Below are 13714 nucleotides of genomic sequence, written 5' to 3'. Positions count from 1 at the left end.
CGACCCATTTCCTTTTTGCAAGGGAGCCATGAGGGTGGCGACTCCACAATCCGTTGCGTGGCCAAAGTCGTCACCTCTCAGCTGTAATGGTTGATTTTCTACATGTAAATCCATGCTGATTCACATTTNGATTTTCTACATGTAAATCCATGCTGATTCACATTTAGGTTTGGTTCTATTTCATTCCTCAACCTTCTGACCATCACATATTCAATCACCTTGGATATAACCGGTAGTAAACTGATTGGCCTATAAGATTTAGTCAAAGTTTTATCTGCATTCCTAGATTTTAATAGGGTTATGATCCTCGCCTGCTTCCATATTTCAGGGAATTGACCTTGACTTATGACCTCTTGTGTTAAAATAACCAACCATTCCTTTATTATATGCCAAGCTTTCCTTAACATTCCTGACGTGATTCCATCTTCTCCTGGTGCCTTCTTGGTGCCTATCCTCCATACAGCTTCCTTTATTACTTCTTCTTCAATAGTTATTATTTCTGTATCCAACTCGTTATCATGCTCCATGGGCAATCCCACATCTGTGCTAGGTATCATACTGTTAAGCATATATTCAACCGTCTCTTCAGCATCCTTCGTATAAGTGCCGTCGTTCTTCAGTATGGCCGTCACTACCATGCTATCTCGTGCACCCTTTTTTACCCATCTGTATGTCGCCCCCCATTTATCATCATTAATAGAAGTGGCAAAGTTCCTCCATGATTGTTGCTTCTTTGTTCTTAATACTCTGGTATAATTATTCCTTGTTCTATTGTACTCAACTCTATACAGCTGATTGTTTTCACCCCTATTTCTTTCCCATATTCTATGAGCTGTTCTAACCTTCTTTTTGAGTTCCTTAAGTTCCGAATCCCACCATGGAGGGGTAGGATTCCTACAGACTTTACTTCTTGGTATAGATTTATTTGCCGCCTGTTCTATAATCTCTTGTATAATATGAGCTTTACCATTGATGTCCATGTTTAAAAATGTTTCTTCATTCATCGCTTTCTTCTGTATGAGTGTGATTTCAAACATGTTCCAATTGGCTTTTCTGGTATCAAATCTCCTCACTGGTTTTATACTACTATGTGGTCTGTCAGTTACGTTGAATTTAATTAACCTGTGATCGCTACTAACTATGCCCTCTAACACTGTCCAATCCGTAACCCTATGTACCATTTCGTCAGTGGTTAGTGTAACGTCAATGTTGGTATACCCCCGTGCTCCTGCAAATGTACAAGGCTGCCCCGGAACATTGCATACATTTAAATTATTGGTATCCAGCCATTCTTCGATTAGTCTACCATTTTGNAATTATTGGTATCCAGCCATTCTTCGATTAGTCTACCATTTTTTTGCCTCGTCTGGTTATACCATCTGGCCGACCCAGCATTTACATCCGCTCCTATAATGTTTGAGCCATTGAGCGAATTTATCACCATGTCTAGAGCTCTGATATGGTTCTCTGTCGGTACATTAAATTTGAAGTATGCTGAGATAACATTAAGTGGAGGCTGCCTATCCCTACTAATAGTGGTAACAGCTATATCTGTGCTCATTAGGTTTTGCCTGGCCAACACCACAAGGTCCGAGTTTAGGACGAGTATTGCAGCTCCTATTCTTGTTGTCTGTCCATCGTCAGCAACACCCCCTGTCCATTTAATAACCCTGTACGGTGCGACTTCCAATGCGGTCAGTACTCCTCTTCTAGAATATGGTTCTTGTATTAATACAACGTCTAGATTTTGCTCCTGGCAGTATAGTATCAGATCTTCACTGGCCACCATTCCTCTTCCCAAGTTGATTTGCGCAAATTTAATAGTACTTATACTATTTACCTCATCCGAGAGAGGTAGATTAAGGTGATGGCTGTCGTCCAACATTATGTCATTATAACATCCTTAATTACTCCATAGTCAGTCTTTCTTAACGTATTCCTTAACCATTTCTCTCTTATCGGGCAATTTCGATAATTAGCCTCGTGCTCATTCCCGCAGTTGCTACATTTAACTATCGTTGCCACAAATTCTTTTATTTCGTGCTCCCCTGCACATTTCCTACACTCCTAACATCGTTCTCAAGTTTTATTTCCGGATTTTGTTCCTCCAGTTCTCTTATTATTTGTCCTGGTAATATATCTTTGTCAATTCCCATTATGATTATCTTAGGTCTTCTCGGTTGTGTTTCCATTATATCGTCTCTTTCCTTAGCTATTTCCTTTAATACCCTTTCGGTATCTTTACTTTTAGGTATCAGTATCATACCTCTATATTTTTTCTTCAGTATCACTTTCGGCATTTTCATTTTGCTTGTAACGACAGTCCATAGTTCCTTTTCCTTTTGTATATTCTGTTCATCTTCCCCGTTCGTATCGATCCTGAAGGTTGTCTCTGGGGTCCTCGCTCGACATTCTTCTCTAATCTGTTTAACCCTTTTTTTTTATCTACTTCTACTCCTCCCTCTAGTGTTATGTTCTGTTACATTTTTCTCTCCTGCCACAACACCCGCAAAAGTGGCTTTCGTTGGTGCTGGCATCCTTCTTAGTTTTTCTACAGCCTTTTCTAAATGCGCTATTTTTTCATCTTTCTTTACTATCTCTTCTTCCAGAATTCCCTTACTAGCTATTGCCATCAGTCTATCTGCTTTTGTTTCTATATATTTCTCAAGTAACGATTCGAATTGAATCCTGTTCTCAGAGATTCTCCCTAATAATTCCGACCTACCATTTAAGATATTAGTGATTGCATTGTTTAATTCATTGGCTTTGTTAGCCATGGCCCTTTTTTGCTCGGAATTAATAGTCTTCGCAATACCAATTTGCGCCACTGTTTCATTGAACCACGAGGCAATCATCCTGATGTCTCTTGAGATTTCAACCGCCTCATGTGTCATTTCAGGTGTAGCTAACCTTTTTTTCGTGACGTGTCCCGTCCTAGGGCTTATTGCTGCAGCTACCACGTTTCGACACTCATTTGCCAGTCCTGGGTCGTCTTCCATCCTTGTTCGACTTCGCTAGTGCGCTTGCGCGGAGCTCGGAAAAAAAAAAAAATGCACTCGCGCACTTCACCAACTCCACTGCGCGTGCGCAGTGTCGAATTAAACACAAAATCAATTTCGTTGTACGCATGCGCACACGAGAATTGACTTTCCCGCCTAAATTTGCTCAAAAATTTATGAAATTTGGTACACTAACTCAGGTAGTGTCCCTTGATCAATGCTCCAAATTTGGGACAGATCGGTCCGCAGGTTGCCGAAATCCCTTGGAAGGGATTCTAGTTGTGACGTACCTCTTAGAGGACCTAAAACCAAACTCCTTTCTGAAAACCGCAACTTTCTGAGCCCACTCTACGCCGAGTTATTGCTATTCCAAAAATATGAAGTGGGGGGGGTACAAAAGTCACTTTCTGGTGGTAAATCGGGGAGTTACCACCAGTAGTTTGACACCTGTCTGAGCGCTCTCCGACGCTTATTGAGGGCGCTACGGCTCTTCAAAGTCTGCGGGCAGTGGAGGGGTATGCTGAAATAATATAGTCCAATTTACCAAGATGTCCGCTGCAACGGCAAGCAACAACAAGTTGCCGTTTGAGTAACGCAAATGATTGACCAAAAAGCACGTGCGACTGCCGAACTGTTAACATGCAAAAAACAGAATTCGAGATACGACCCCGCATGTAGTGCCACCGACTCGAAATCAACACCGGTGGACCCGCGAAAAGAAACCGAATTTTTTAACACCAAAACTAGAATTAAGTTCCAAGTATACCACATAAAACAGCCCAAAGTGTGAGGAGCGTACATATAGCATATACGCACCACACCACGGTCAACACGATAGTAGTAGATAGGGACAAGGTTGATTCCCGATTGTAGTTCACCTCCTGATGGAGGGTCTCCTACAACCATGACCCGTGTTAGCTCCTCTGGTGCTATTTACCGGTCATGGAGGATCAGTGAGCGAGGAGTGACTTGCGTCGGTCTTCGGTCACAGTGTCTTCATACGGAACACCAGCGCCGATCAACTAAGTTGACCGTCCCCTTCACCATCCGTCCACACCGACTTCCGGTACCCGGGTAGGGTCGCAGCCCTATCTTAGCCACTTTGCATTATGGTATGCACAACCTCCAGCAATTACCCTCACTGGTAAGGTCGGTAGGCGCCAGGGAGAACGTCACCGAAGTGACCTATCACCCAGCAGCTTTCCCTGCGGCCAGCTCGGCCATAACCACATAGTCGCTCCAGCGACCGCCACCACGAAGCCAAGCCCCCACTGCCGTCAGAGCGGTTTCCCGGTCCAACGGCGAGTGTCGGGACGGCAGAAGTCGACTAGGCCGACCTCTGGGACGTCCGTCCCGCCCGTGGTACGGATAACCTCCGTGGGGAGTAGATAGGGACATGTCCTGTCCTGTGTATGGTGTCACCTCACGGCTAACCTACAACCCCGACCCGTTTTAGCGCTGTGGCGCTATTTACAGATCGGGGCAGGACAGAAGAGCCGGAGCGATTTCTCGGTCCGGACCCGTTCTGGGTCTTCTAAGGAACACCAGCACCGCATTGACGGGTACTCCGCGCCGTTGCGTACCTGTCGTCTTTGAACCCCGCATCATTCTCAGACACCCCGGTAGGGGCATGGCCCTATCCCGGCCACTAAACACATCTGGTAGGCGTCTACACCTCCGGTAATTAACTCCCACCGGCAGAGCAGAACAGGAAGTCAGGGAGCGTCTCGCACCACCCGACCAGTTTGCACTGGTTGAGTAGGCTGACCTATCACCCAACGACAGGTTCCTAGCCGAGCTTGGCCATAACCACATAGTTGCTCCAGCAACCGCCACTACGAAGCCAAGCCAACACTGCACGCGGAGCGACGGCGCCGGTCCGCGCACGAGTGCCGGGGAAGCAGGACGCGACTTACCCATTCTACAACGGGTGCCGCGACCCGGGGCCCTCCCCCGCCCGTAGCACCTTTTTGGTCCCTTTCAGTAACCCAGGCTGGTGACCTGTTCGACAGTTGCTCGTCGGCCGAAGCCTCGCGGTCGTCTACCCGACTTGGTTGATGTAACCGCGCCCGGGTGAGCCCCTCCAGGACGCTCGTCCTGTGGGTTGTAAGGTGACCACCCCCGTGTTAGCGACAACAGCCGTCGACTATTATGATCGCCTCTTACGAACGACATAATTATTGCCCCAGTAGAATTCTAAGCCCCTTGCTGGATAGCTCATCGGCCGTCAGTTGACGACCAGGGACTCATTGCTCACTTACACCCACCACACGGCCTGAAGTTGGGCTCGCCACCCCCTCAGGCGTTCAGTGGTTGGCTTCAGGTCACTATTGTCTTCGAGACGTGCTGCTCTGCATCAGATACTCAAGTCCATTAGATGGCCGTATCTACGTTAACATCTCTGGCCCTGTTCCTCTTTTCCTCGAGCGTGCTTTCCGCAAAAGTGCACAGCGCAGCATACAAGCTCTTCTTGTTAATGAGTTCGTGCAGTTCACATGGCCATAGTAGTCCATTCCTGTGGCAGCATAACTCAAGTCTATCTCTTTGCACCCTAGTGAGGGCACACTGCAACAAAGCATGTTCCGGGCTGTCAGGTCCATTCCCGCAGTCACATATACTATTCTCAACCAGTCCTAACCGGGCAAGGTTTTCTTTGAAGTCACCGTGTCCTGTTAAGTACTGTGTCGTGTAAAAATCCGGTATTAACGGTATCTTCATCCTCAGGCGCACATCCGGGATAAATTTCCTCGTCCAGATGCCCTCCGTTGCTTGTACTAACCTTTCCTGCCAATTGTCAAGTGCCTTATCCCAACTTGCAGATATGTCCATGTTATCATATTTCATCCTGATTCCATGCTCTATTAGTAGATCCAGGGGCATATAACCCGCTACCAATTGTAGAGATATAGTAGACGCTGTTCTGTACCCTTTAGTGACCGCCAGGAGTGGCCTTCTTTGTATAGAACACAGAGTCATTCTCTGTTTCGCATTCATACATCTTCCCCAAAAGTTTGCCCCATATTCAATCTTTGGCACAAACACAGCTTTGTACAGCGTGACATCTGCTTTGTGCTCTTTCCCCCAGTTCAGTCCACTTATGGCTTTTAGTCGACTATAAAACTCCTCCGCTGTTTGCTTCAGTCTCGTTATGTGCGGCTGGTAATTTAGCCGTTCGCCAATATTAATACCCAAATACTTGACTTTCTTAACTACCTTTATTTTTTGTGCACCCATGTGTAACGCAAAACCTAACCACAACTTACCCTTAAGCATCATCGCCACACACTTGTTTTCTGAGAATTTGAGACCATATTTCTGCGCCCAATCTGCTAGGTCACTCAGTAACTGGTTCGTCTTGCTAATTAGCTCTCTTTTGTTTGCTGCCCTGATTAGAACTGCCAGGTCATCCGCATAGGCAATCCTAGTTTGGCCCCCTGTGGTGTTACCCAGTATCTCATCCATCGCGATCTTCCATAGAAACGGTCCATAGCATGAACCCTGGGGACACCCCTTCGTCAACGTGACCTGTGCGCTCGCCCCACCTTCTTTCATTATTGCTTTTCTTCCCATCAAGTATGTCGCAGCCAGCCTTAGTGTATGTTGGCTTGCTCCCAGTTCACGCATTCTCCCAATAAGTGGCTTCCATTGGACGTTGTCAAAGGCACCCGCAATGTCCAAGAACACTCCAATGACATATTTCCCTTCTGCATTTCTGACCCATTCCGTCAAACTACTAATTGCAGTTATTGTAGATTTTCCACTTGTAAATCCGTGCTGGTTGCAACTCAAATTCGGCTCTACTTCCTTCCGAAGTTTGCTCACCATGATGTGCTCCACAGTCTTGGACAATACCGGTAACAGGCTTATAGGCCTGAATGATTTGGTAAGAGCCATATCCAGTCCTTTCGACTTTATGAGTGGGATAATCTTAGCATATTTCCAAGCTGCTGGAAACGACCCCTTTCCCATTACTTCTCGCACTATCTCCATCATCCATTCCTTAATATGCGGCCACGCCCTTCTGATCATTCCAGCCGTAATACCACCCTCACCAGGCGCCTTTCTGGTTCCGATTCTCCAAATTGCACACCTAACCATTTCCTCCTCTATAATATCATCATTAGGTTCTGTAATTGGGGCCTCTACCTCTAGCGGTTGACCCATGTTCGCCGTCGGGACCATGCTGCTCAGCATGTAATCAATGGTCTCCTGTACACTATTGGTAAAGTTTCCATCCATCTTGAGTTTTGCCGCTGTGGCTTGTTTATTGTTAGTACCTGTCTTCACCCATTTGTAACACCTACCCCAAGACTCCGTGTTTATGGATTCTGCATACTTCCGCCATGACTGTACCTTTTTGCATCTTAGCATCCTAGTGTATTCGTTTCTCATCTTCCTGTATCTGCATCTGTAAATTTGATCCAACTCGCCCCTGTTGGCTTCCAGCTCCCTATGTAAAGCTCTGACCCTTGATTTCATTCTTTTAAGTTCGTTGTCCCACGATGGCGGTGTGGGTGTCCTGCAACACCTAGTCCTCGGGATGGCTTTGCTTACTGCCGCTTCCACGACGCATTGTAGTCTGACAACTTTGCCATCTGTGGTGTCAACCATAAATTCATTCTCCTCATTGGCCAGTTCCTGTATCAGGGTTGCCTCGAACTTACCCCAGTCCGCCAGCCCTACGTTGAACCTCTTCTTAGGTTTAATATATTGCGTCAGCATTCCTGTAATCAGTTCAAATTCAATGAGTCGGTGATCACTACTGACATATCCTGCGACGACCCTCCACTCATTGATACTAGAAATCAATTCTTCTGTAGCAAAAGTCACATCAATGTTGGTCTCACCCCTCGTCCCAGAGAATGTGTAGGGCTGACCGATAACATTACCTAGCCTTAAGCGGTGTAGGTCCATCCACTCTTCTACTAATATCCCTTTTCTATTGGTTGTACTGTTAAACCATCTCCTAGAGTTCGCGTTTATATCGGCACATATGACCGTGGATCCTTCAAGCCTTTCCAGTATTCCATCTAGCGCACGCAGGTAATGCTCCGTTGGTCTCCTGAACTTAAAGTACGCCGAAACTATGTTAACAGGTGTTGAATTCACTCTAGAAATTGTTGCAACTGCTATATCTGTATTCATCAAGTCTGTCCTTGCTAGCACCACCAGCTCTGGATAATAATCACTATAGCTGCACCAAGCCTCAAGTCGCGTACACCATCCCCCATTTCATATTTCCCGTTGATTACCCTGTATGGCGACACCTCCACTGACACCACAGTACCTCTTCTTGTATACGGTTCTTGGATACAAGCTACGTCGATGTTGTGACTTTGGCAATAGTGTACAACGTCCTCATTGGCCACTACTCCCCTGCCCAGGTTTATTTGCGCACATTTTATAGTCGTTGCACTCCCATTACCATACATATCCTGCTCTGCCGTTCCGCCCACGTTTCTTACCTCATCCGAGAAAGGTATATCACGCACATGAAAGTCACTCATTAATTATCATGGCTTCGCCTAGTTGTCTTCCATAATCCGTTCTTCTAAGCGTGGCCCTTACCCATCTTTCCCTCACAGGGCATTCGCGATCATTTGCTTCATGGTTGTTGCCACAATTGGCACATTTAGCCACCTCCTCCGTACATTCTCTAACGTCGTGCGTCCCCGAGCATTTCCTGCAAGCTACACCTCCTGTACATTTCGCTGCTTTATGTCCATGCTTTTGGCAATTAAAGCATCTTGTAACATCTTCATAGTCCCGACATTGACTACTCTCAGCCTACTATACAGCAAAACGGACTTTCCGGCCACGCTCTTAACGTGCGCCCAGAAATTTCTTTTGCTGTCCAGCTCGATCCCAAGATACCTAACCGAGTCGACCGGGGTCTTGTTTTCTCCTCCGAACGGAATCGAAAACCCCGTCTCCAACTTTCCTTTTAGGGGCATAATCTGAGTCTTGGTAGCCGAGAAGGTTAAACCTCTCTCGGTCGCCCAGAGCGTGAGGGCGCGAAGTACCGCATCAGTCCTACCCCTGAGTTCCGACGAAAACGCACCGGCGACTAGCACCGCTAGATCGTCCGCGTACGCGACGAGTTTTATATGACTGTCCGAAACCGACTTTAGTGCCCTATCCATTGAGAGATTCCAGAGACTGGGCCCTAATATTGACCCTTGGGGACAACCCCTGGTCAAGCCATTACTCGCCGAGACTCCCTCGAGTCTCAGTACCGCTTTCCTGTTGGTCAGGTAGCTGGCAATGATCGACATAGTCGACCGCGCCGCACCTAGGTTTTCCATATCGCGCAGGAGGGCGTTCCACTGGAGATTGTCGAACGCCCCAGAAATGTCTAAGAAGACTCCAAGTACTATTTCGTCAGACCTATCGTCAACCCAGGCCAGACACGACTTAATCGCGCTAACCGTGGATTTGCCTATCATAAATCCGTGTTGTTCATCCGACATCGCACCCGTGGTTTCGGCTTGTAATCTATCGACTATAAGTCTCTCCAGCACTTTTGACGGTGCCGGGAGTAGACTTATAGGTCGATATGATTTAGCCACCCACGGGTCCTTGTCATCGCCTTTTATGATGACCACCACGTCCGCCGTCTTCCAGCAGTCTGGGAAAAACGAGTGGCGGATGCACCCGCGGAGAAGCGCGGTGAACTGTGTTTCCACGGTTCCCCACGCCTTCCTGAGTACGCCCGCCGTGATTCCGTCCAGCCCCGGCGCTTTGTTCGGTGCCATCCTCCATATGGCCCGCCGAACTTCTTCCGCCGAGACCTCAGGTCTCTCTCGCCCGACCGTTTCGAAAACGAAAGTAGGGGGGGTTTCATCCCGTGGGATGAGCCCCTTCAAAAGATTTGTTGCCGTCTCCCGGGCCGTGACCGTGAAAGTCCCGTCCTCGCGAAGAATAGAGCACGGCAACCTACTCCGAGAAGAGCCGTTTTTGGCCCACTTGTACAGTGGGCCCCAAACGTTAGTGTTCGCCGACGTTGTAAAACCGCGCCACGAGTCCATTTTTGCCGACCGGAGTCTGCGCAGATGCCCATTTCTGAGCCTTCTGTACTCCTCCCTATCACAACCTTTATAATCCCTATTCCTCCTAAAGTCATTTAGTTTAGACTTGGACTCGTTAAGTTCCCTATTCCACCATGGAGGTTTCGAATTTTTTGACCTGCGAGACCGAGTCGTCGTTGACGCTAGCGCTCGCACAAGTGCGTTCGTTAGTGCCCCCGCCGCCTCCTCTAGGTCACCTTCCATGGTATCCGACAAATCCGACATTTGTTGGGACAGAGCCCATCTAAATTTATCCCAGTCAATTTTCTTCAAATTAAACCTGGTGTTGCTGACTGTGAGTTCGGANACCTGGTGTTGCTGACTGTGGGTTCGGATAACCCCCTATCACAACGAACGTCGTATCTGATGGTCCTGTGGTCGCTGTCTGTTACGTCATCGACCACTTCCCATCCAGATACGGCACCGACCATGGCGCTGCCCCTCGTTAGAGTGACGTCCACATTAGATGATCCCATGCCCGGTCTCTCGTACGTGTCGAGATGCCCAGGCCTGTTATGTACTAACATGTCCTTCTCCGCTATGAGCAGTTCCATGCGGGCCCCTCTGGCTGAACCAGTGTGGCTGCCCGGCCGACTGAACCATTGCGCGGAATGCGCGTTCACGTCGGCTCCTATGACGACGTTGTTATTATCTAACTTATCCAAAATAAATTCTAATCTCTCTATGAAATGTTGTATCCTGACACTGTACTTGAAGTAAGCGGATACAAATACTATCGCCTGGCCATCCCTTTTCCTGAGACTGGCCACGGCGAAATGTCTGTCCATCAAGTTTCTCACTGCGACTACCTCAACGTCCTGACTTAGAACGATGATAGCAGCCGCGTCCCTACCGTCACCGCAGCAAAGCACCTGCCTTGCCCCTGTGAACTCAAACCCTTTTACCCTACCGTTAGAGACTGGCGCCTCCTGGAGGAGCAGAACCTCCGCGCCGGTAGTGTTGCAGAACTAGTGCAGCTGTTCACCGACGATCCCCTGACCGTTCATGTTTAGCTGCACGACCGAAAAGGACACCGAGTTCATTTTGAGGACGCACCGTAGTCCGTCCTCCTTGCGATGGAAACCACCGCCCTCAACCTAGCCGCGCACTTATTGTGGTCTGCCGCATGCGCCATTCCACAATTTGCGCAGCTAGGCGCAGCCGACTTACAGTCCGTTGCCTTGTGTCCCTCCTTCCCGCACCGCTTGCATATAGTTTTGCCGAGTTTGCACCCGGCCGCCATATGCCCGTAGCGCTGGCAGGCATTACACCTTACAACGTCCTCGTACTCCACCACTCTACACATGCTCATTCCGACAAAGATTCTTTTGCCCTTGATCTTCTGAAAGATCAACGGGCTGACAGAACAGACCCACCATACCCGGTCACCGGATTTGGGGCCCCTCATGAAGACGGGGTGTATCTGTTCTTTTGCCGAGTTCTTTTCTAAACCGAGAGTCGGATTTTGATCTGCGATCGCATCCGGGATACTCTCCTTGACCATCTCCCTGTCGACATCATATACCAGAACCTTTGGCCATCTGGCCTTCTCTTGCCTTACCCCCGCTACCCCTGCGCCTTCCATTCCCTTAAGGGCATTGAAAGTGGCCTCGTCGACGGGTTTCACCAGGAGGTCTCCTCGGGGGAGCACTTTGGTGCTCGTGATCTGTGGGGCCCCGGTGGTTTTGAGGAGGTCAGACCAGAGTTTGGTCTTTGCCTCCCCTGCACACGCCCCTTGTGTTGAAATAACGAAGGCGGCGGCCGGAGCCTCGGCCCTCGCTTTTTCAACACGTTTTGTTGCCTTGTTGTCCTTTGTCTTCCCCTCCTTTTTCCCCTTGGGTCCGCCCGCGGGTTTTTCCTTGGGTTTTTTCCCCTTCTTGGGTGGTGCGGCTGTCGTTGCAGCCGTGTTGCCGGTTTTTTCCCCTTCCTTGGTGTTGCCCTTCTTTTTTCTGTTTCTCCTCTTTTTCTTTTTCTTCACTTCCGTGAAGCCCAGTTCCATTGGGGAGTCCTCCCCTTGAGGGGGGGTTGCCGAGGTCCGCGCGTGGGTAGCTGTAGAGGGGTCCAGTGCGACCACTGCCTCCCCTCTGGCGTTGGAGACTAAGGCATCGATTTGTGCCCTCGCCTCCATCAGTCTCCCTTCCAAGATGGTATTCTCGCGGAATACCTCGTCAAAGAGCGCTTCATATCTTCCTCGCACTCCCTTCATAGCCATGCAGAAAGCCACCGAGACTTTCTTTTTCTCTTTCTCTCCCTCGACTAGAGTGAAGAGACTCACTCCTATGTCCCTGCATTGCTGCAGGCGACCCTCTTCTCCCCTGCACTCAACAATAACGTCACCTTCGGAACGTTTTCGTTTTGCAGGTGTCGTAGTCTCCTTTTCAGGCAGACTGTTCTCCCCGCATACTTGAATGCGCTCCGACGGTACGTTAGGGTCAGTACCTGTAATAAATTCCATGATCGAAATAACTCACCAGGTATCCGGGTCGAAAACCGTTATCGTGTCCGCTTGCCCTGTAGGTAGTTCGGGTCGAAAACCGTTAGCCGTTGAATTCCTGAGTGATGACGTCACTCCTGATGGCGTTGTTTACGCCGCCGTAGACGGCGTCCCCTCCGAAATTTGTAAGTAAAACTTAATTTACTTACTGAATTCTTGTCCGATCTCCACGAAAATAGTACCAAAATATGCGTCTTGAAAAGACGAATAAAATGATGCACAGAACGTGGCGATACGTTGTCTGGATAACCGAAAACTTTAAGACACCCGAAGATATTCCCCTCCAGTCGAAGTTTACAAAAAGTTGTACCAATAGATTATCTTGAAAAAGACTATTCTAATGGTAAAAAGACTTTTGTAAACAAACTAACCGTTCCGGAGAAAAGCCAAGTTAAAAACTAAGAAAACGCACTTACCGCACAAAACCGGGTGGTTTTTCGTGTAAGAACACTAACTTTGCCTGTGTCGAATCGGTTTTTAATCGAATTCGCTCAGAATTATTACCAATAGAGAGTGCTTTAAAAGCCCTTTCTTTTGGTATATTCAGCGCAAAAAACAAACAAAAACTCGATTCTTAATCGCACAATTACCGTGAGCAGCGCACAAGAGACGTCCGTACAGTACCGCAGCGAAACACAGACTAATAGAAGGAATTCGACCCGTTTTAGCGCTGGGGCGCTATNACTTCAACCCGTTTTAGCGCTGGGGCGCTATTCACAGATCGAAGCAGGACAGAAGAGCCGGAGCGGTTTCCCGATCCGGACACGTTCTGGGTCTTCTATGGAACACCAGCACCGCACTCGTTAACAATCATGCAACAAGTACGTACCTTTGCCTTTGAATCACGCATCATTCTCAGGCACCCTGGTAAGGGCGTGGTCCTATCCCAACCACTAAATGCTTTTGGTAGGCACCTACACCTCCGGTGATTAACTCCCACCGGTAGAGCAGTACATGAAGTCAGAGAGTGCTCACCCACAAATTCGGCTCTCACCGAACAAGTGGGGAACTCGTCATCCAACGACACGTCCCTGGTCCAGCATTTGACCATAACCACAAAGTTGCAGGCAACCTTAGTTGCTCACACAACAGCCACTACGAAGCCAAGCCCACACCGCATACAGAACTCAGCCAAAGCCAAGCCGTACGCGATG

The sequence above is a fragment of the Daktulosphaira vitifoliae genome, unplaced genomic scaffold (assembly GCF_025091365.1).
Source record: "Daktulosphaira vitifoliae isolate Bord-2020 unplaced genomic scaffold, ASM2509136v1 Scaffold_3, whole genome shotgun sequence".
In the NCBI taxonomy this organism is placed as follows: domain Eukaryota; kingdom Metazoa; phylum Arthropoda; class Insecta; order Hemiptera; family Phylloxeridae; genus Daktulosphaira; species Daktulosphaira vitifoliae.
The sequence above is the reverse complement of the archived record's forward strand: the minus strand, read 5'-3'. Positions refer to the sequence as shown.